This window comes from Gigantopelta aegis, chromosome 1, assembly GCF_016097555.1.
Source record: "Gigantopelta aegis isolate Gae_Host chromosome 1, Gae_host_genome, whole genome shotgun sequence".
Lineage (NCBI taxonomy): Eukaryota > Metazoa > Mollusca > Gastropoda > Neomphalida > Peltospiridae > Gigantopelta > Gigantopelta aegis.
In genome coordinates this window covers 19,636-25,289 of record NC_054699.1, presented here as the reverse complement: position 1 = coordinate 25,289, position 5,654 = coordinate 19,636, and the positions used below count along the sequence as shown (strand labels likewise).

The 5,654-nt window shown below is 34.9% G+C and overlaps 2 long non-coding RNA genes across 2 annotated transcripts; one reads left to right on the top strand and one right to left on the bottom strand.

Annotated features, from left to right (window-relative positions):
- The first annotated feature begins 1,078 nt into the window (after positions 1–1,078).
- On the top strand, positions 1,079–2,275 carry LOC121384655. Its single transcript, XR_005959421.1, has 3 exons — positions 1,079–1,119; positions 1,188–1,373; positions 1,803–2,275. It is a non-coding gene; the product is annotated as an uncharacterized LOC121384655 (long non-coding RNA).
- Positions 2,276–2,705: 430 nt separating this feature from the next.
- LOC121384711 lies at positions 2,706–5,097 on the bottom strand. Its single transcript, XR_005959429.1, has 3 exons — positions 4,795–5,097; positions 4,261–4,464; positions 2,706–3,853 (listed from the first exon to the last, which is right to left on the bottom strand). It is a non-coding gene; the product is annotated as an uncharacterized LOC121384711 (long non-coding RNA).
- Positions 5,098–5,654: the final 557 nt, after the last annotated feature.

The window sequence follows — 5,654 nt, the reverse complement described above, 5'->3', positions numbered from 1 at the left end:
TAAATACCATTACATTGATAATATTTCAGTTCGCGATATCAAATATTTCACATATTAATCACTAATGCACTAATGTTTCTAAACAAGAACATGAACTAAATTCAGTACGGTAATCCAGATAATAATGACTGGAATTGACACACTACATGATTTATTCAGACATTCATAGGACTTATGGAGTTTGTGGAGTTTGTTTATTCTTGAAACTAAGTTGATGTTAAGACGATTTAACTTGAAACTAACTTGAACAATAATACATTGTAGCAAATTGAAAACATAAAGGGACATGTTTGCCTGGGCAATCAACTATAGAAAAGTTACTGGTAGTTAATAGCTATAGGGATGTTCGCCGAAGCAGGAAATGACGCAGTACGGCGCATGCGCGTAAAACTGGTTGGCAAGAACCATTTCTTTCATTACAGCAAACAGTAGTCGGTTCACAAAGGAATTAGTTATGAATGGCCCTCTATCACCGTATGCGAGTTCCTTGGGCAACGAAGCGAAACAACGGTATTACAAGAAGCTGCTTTATAATGGCGAAACGAAAACGTTGCCAGATCCATACATTTTAACTGAAAAATGGAGCACGAATCCCAGCAACTGGCCAGATTTGACGTTTGGTGATATTTACCTGTATTTAGTCGACACGCCGTCCATTTACAACAAAGATTCCATGAAAGCCTACAAATCGTTGGAGGCATAGGGCCTACAAGTAAGTATTAACGTAAATATTTAATATGTCCGTTTATTAATTTGATTTTAATGATTTTAATAATTTCATTTCCATAATGTCTATTTTAAGTACTTGGTTACACAAATTATAGTAGATTTTATGCATCATTGCAGGAAAAAGATGTATATTACTATATACATGTGTAACACACTTTGTTAAAGATACATAACCCCCCCCCCCCCCCCACACACACACATTGTACTAACTATGACTAAATCTAGCAGCCAACTTCAAATACCAAGGGCATGTGCGTTTTGATAATTATTAAAACATGCTCTTTTGGGGGGGGGGGGGGGGGGGCGAAACTGAATATTCTAAACAATACTCTATAAGTTGAAGTATAAAAAATGGCTCTGATCTTGAAAAGTTCTTGGTTTGCAAATATTGTATTTAATTTTATGTTTTCATTTAACTTATATTCAATTAATCGTTATATATATAATTCTTTTTATAGGTATGTTGTTAGTGGGCATGTGCAGGTTGTGCTGTCGAATCCAGTGGACGATAAATGCCCATTCATGGCAATGAAAGCAAAGGTGACTCCTTCACAGAGAGCGAGAGACAAGCCCCATGAGCCATGGGTTTACTTGGAGAAAAACAGTGGCACAGTTTACTGTGCACATTGTACCTGTATGGCCGGGTATGATCTTTGTTGTCTAAATACCATAGAAATCATATACGTGTTCTGAATATTTTATTAACAAAATGAACAGGGTTACACAACACTATAGACCACATAAGATATTTACAGCAACGATAATGTATACATAAATCACTTAATATTACATGTAGTACATTTATTGTCAACATTGTTTTATGGTATTTTTTTAAATTATAGTAAAAGTTCATTTATTCTTTTGTTAAACTTTTATTCCTAAATGGATAAAATGAGTGTCTTGCTTTTTTTAAAATAAATATCATTTGTATCTTTCCTCTTTGAAAATTTTGTTCCATATAAACTGATATAATAATAGGTATACATTTTTATGTAGCATATATACATATATCGAAAGTGTTATTAGTATGCGAACAAACAAGGTTTTACATATATTTTCTTATTGTATTTTAGCTTAGGTGAAGTGTGCAGCCATGTTGGAGCACTCTTGTTTAAGATTGAGATGGGTGTCAAGATGGGTATGACTCAAACCAGCTCAACTAGTCAGGCCTGTCAGTGGAATAGTACTTTCCGAAAAGAGGTAATTTGAGCAGAAACTTTCAGGGTTGGATATTTTATATTTGACTGATTGCCCGAGGGCTGCAATGTATCTGAAATGTTATAGCCTAGCAACATGTTATGCTAATCTAAATTTTAAAGATATTCAAATTCATAGAGCACTCTTTTACCATAAACTATAGCATATGATAGCCCACTGGGCTTACAACCTTTACATTAGTGTTTGCTGGGTCATATATCTGGTAGGTCCCAGGCATTTTACAAACTATGTTGTTAAGGTATATTGTAGTATTTGGTTAAAATATAGTAGTTTGTTTTCTTTGATATTGGATTTACAATGTATTCCTCATGTCTTTGTGGGTCATTTATTTTCAGGTAATTCCGACAACAATCACTGACAGATGTATATTGCTGAATGCCAGTATTGTGACTTTGTTGTTTTCCTTAAGTGTAAACCAGCTCCAAGTATGGTCATCGTAAGATTATCCATTGATGTAGACTTTTGTCAAAGCATGATTACAAAATGTGAGCAATTTGTAAAGAATTTCATAATAAATGAATTGGTTACTTGCGAACTTGAAAACCGGACTGTATCTACATCAAGCATTAAGCAAGTTGACAATGGTGATCAGACATGGTGTATCTGTTCCGAACTGGAATATGGTAGGATGATTAAATGTGACAATGACGACTGTCCCTACCAGTGGTTCCACTACAAGTGTGTGAACATTCACAGAAAGCCTAGGGGAAAGTGGTTTTGTGCCAGCTGTGACTAAATCATAACAATAGCAAATGAAATATGCCAAACTATTTATTTAATTTATATTTTAAAAAATGCAATATATTCTTTTTCTGTTTAAGTTATATTTATTTAGTCTCATTTCATGCAACTAAAAAGGAGAATTACAATATGTACCATTTGAAAGCATAATACAGGTAAAAACCTAAGAAAGAAGTTTTGGTTGTAAATTAGATAATGCTGAACAGATTGTGACTATGCTGTCTGCATGTGGAACCATGTATAAACTCGTGCTGCTACTCAAAATATTAGTTTTTCAGTCTTTCAATGGCTCGTTCCACATGTATCCGCACATTTGCTAATGTTCTGGTCTGCTCAACCTCTCTGGCACTAAGTTGTGACTTTCCCCTAGTGAAGGCTGGTATTACTAGTGTTGCATTACGGGTTTGCTAAATCTTCTGCTATCAGAAATCCTCTGTCTGCTAAAACTTGATCCCCATATTCCAATTTATCCAAATAACCACTTCTCTGAGTAATAACTTTATCCGATGTCCTACCCCCAAAAGCCTGTGATACATAAGAAATTGCCCCCGTTGGTGTTATAGACACAAGAAATTTAATGGTGTTCTGTTTATAATTTGACCATGTTTGAGCCCTAGCTGTAAGTTGACCGGGTCTCTGAATAAAAACTTCAAAACAATCAATGATGCTCACACATTTTGGGTAGGTTATTTTAATAACATTAGGCATGTTTCTTAACAGACTGTCTTTATCAGGCCACTGAATCAGAAATGAAAGTTTTTCTGCTAATTTTGGCAGTCCCTGGTTAAGAATGTCGGATATTGTGGTCACAGACACACTGAACCTATACGCCAAGTCCTGGTGCTGGAGATTCAACCTAAGTTTCATTATTATACACATCATTACACATGTTGGGCTTAGAACTTTGCACGCTGGAAGTGCCGGGGAGCAAAATGACAGCAGCCATACAAATAGAGCTTTTGTATGTAGACCTGTATAAAACTGAATTCTTTGATCACTGGATGTCATCTGCTCCTCAAAACTCAGTCGACTTTCATTATGTTTTAAAATCGCATTCTCTGTTTTGAAGTCTCCCTAACTCTTCATATAGCTGCTGGTTTTCTATTCGCAGGGCAGCAATTTTTTTTAATACAGCCACTGTGTATGTCGACATGTGGCTGCAATTCTGAAAAAAGAAATGTATGTTAAGGGATTAATAAAAGTAATACTTCAGTATTATGCAAATCATAAAATACACCTCAAAATACCTATTATACATTGTATATTATTCTACATTTTCACCATTTTGTTAATAAATGAACTATATACATGTTACTTACTGACAAATGTATTATCATTTTACTAAGTGTTAATTTGAAGTGTCCATAATAATTTACCAGACTAATACAAACAACTCTGAGGGTTAGTTATTCCAACTTTTACATATTATCACGATGTACATACATGTGTATAATTAAGATTTTTGATTCACATTATACCTGATTTGTATGTATTTGTACGATACATTAATATTTCGCAAAGATTATGTCCAAAATATAAAACATGTACATATGCAAATAAATGATTGTGTACCTTCAGCTTGTGTCTCAAATATATTTTCTGTGTTTGACAAATCCAGTAGTGCAGAAGCTGCTTGTTTCTTGCCTTTCTCGGATTCTCTGCCCTCCAATCGACAGTGTCTAGCATGGCGCAGATCCCCACTTGGTTTAGTGTCCTTTTAGCCCATGTTCACAGAGGGAATGTAGTCAGGGTTATTCTTGTCATTGCTCTTCTCTCCTGGAATGATAATTATTTTTAAATGATCTGTTTTTACTGGAAGTTTGGGAAGTAAAATAATAATAATAATAATAAAACGAAAACTAATGAGATGTTTCTTAAAAACTAATCTCAGATCATATTTTTAATTAATGTGTTAAGTTGGGAAAAGTTGTGGGGTTTTTTATTTATTAAAAATAAAATAAAAATAAAACAATTCAAGAAGGGTTGGGAGGGTACTGGCGGTGATATTAACTTGCACCTATATCTCCTTAACGTGCTCATTGTTCATGTTATAAATTGAAAGATTGCTACATTTATCCAAAGCAAGCAAGTAGGCAATTAATTTACCTGTTATGAAGTGACGATAACAAACGCGATCGTAATCTGTAGGTTCCCATTGTTGACGTCCGACGATAGACACGCGCTTTATGGCTGTAATCCAAAGCTTTCTTCGGGGTTCTGGTTTCTTTGGGATGCGAAAAAAGCTCCTTGGGTTGTCCTTGTCGAATCTGCTTGTGCAATCGATCACACAACAAGATACAACCATTTTGCTTTCAACGAGATTACCAGATAAAATAATAACAAAGGAATCAGTCGGCCATGCGGAAGTACCGTCTTGCCAACCAGTCCAGTCACGTGATTTTTCGTGACGTCACGGCGAACATCCCTATTGGTATAATTAAAATGGTGATAATAGAATACATTCGTTTAAACTTTGTCATTTTCATTATTTTTCCAGTTCAACTGAACTACAGAATTTATTCATCTGTTATACTTATTTCATTTACATTATAAGGTCTTAAAATACACCAAGGCTCTGCAACTATGTTCTACCTATAAGTATTAGCTATTGCTTAATGGTTACTCAACTTTAGAGGGAAATAGAGTGTAAACTGAATCAGTCAAAATCTCTACTGGTAGGTATTTCATTGTAGTATGTCATATTTGTTTGGCCCCCAAGTTCAAAGGCACATAGATGCCATTGTATGTTGCGCAGTTATTGCATCACTGATTCGCAGTGATTAGTATGATGTCATTACTAATGTGGTATACCGTGGTACATTACAAAAAACCGCGGTACCCAACCCTAATAAAGACCGAACCTGTCGGGATTGTTACTCTATAAAATGTTTATAATGCAAACATAAAATTCGCCAAGAACGGCCTTGCATTCTGATGACGGCAGTTTAACAAACAATTCTTGACAC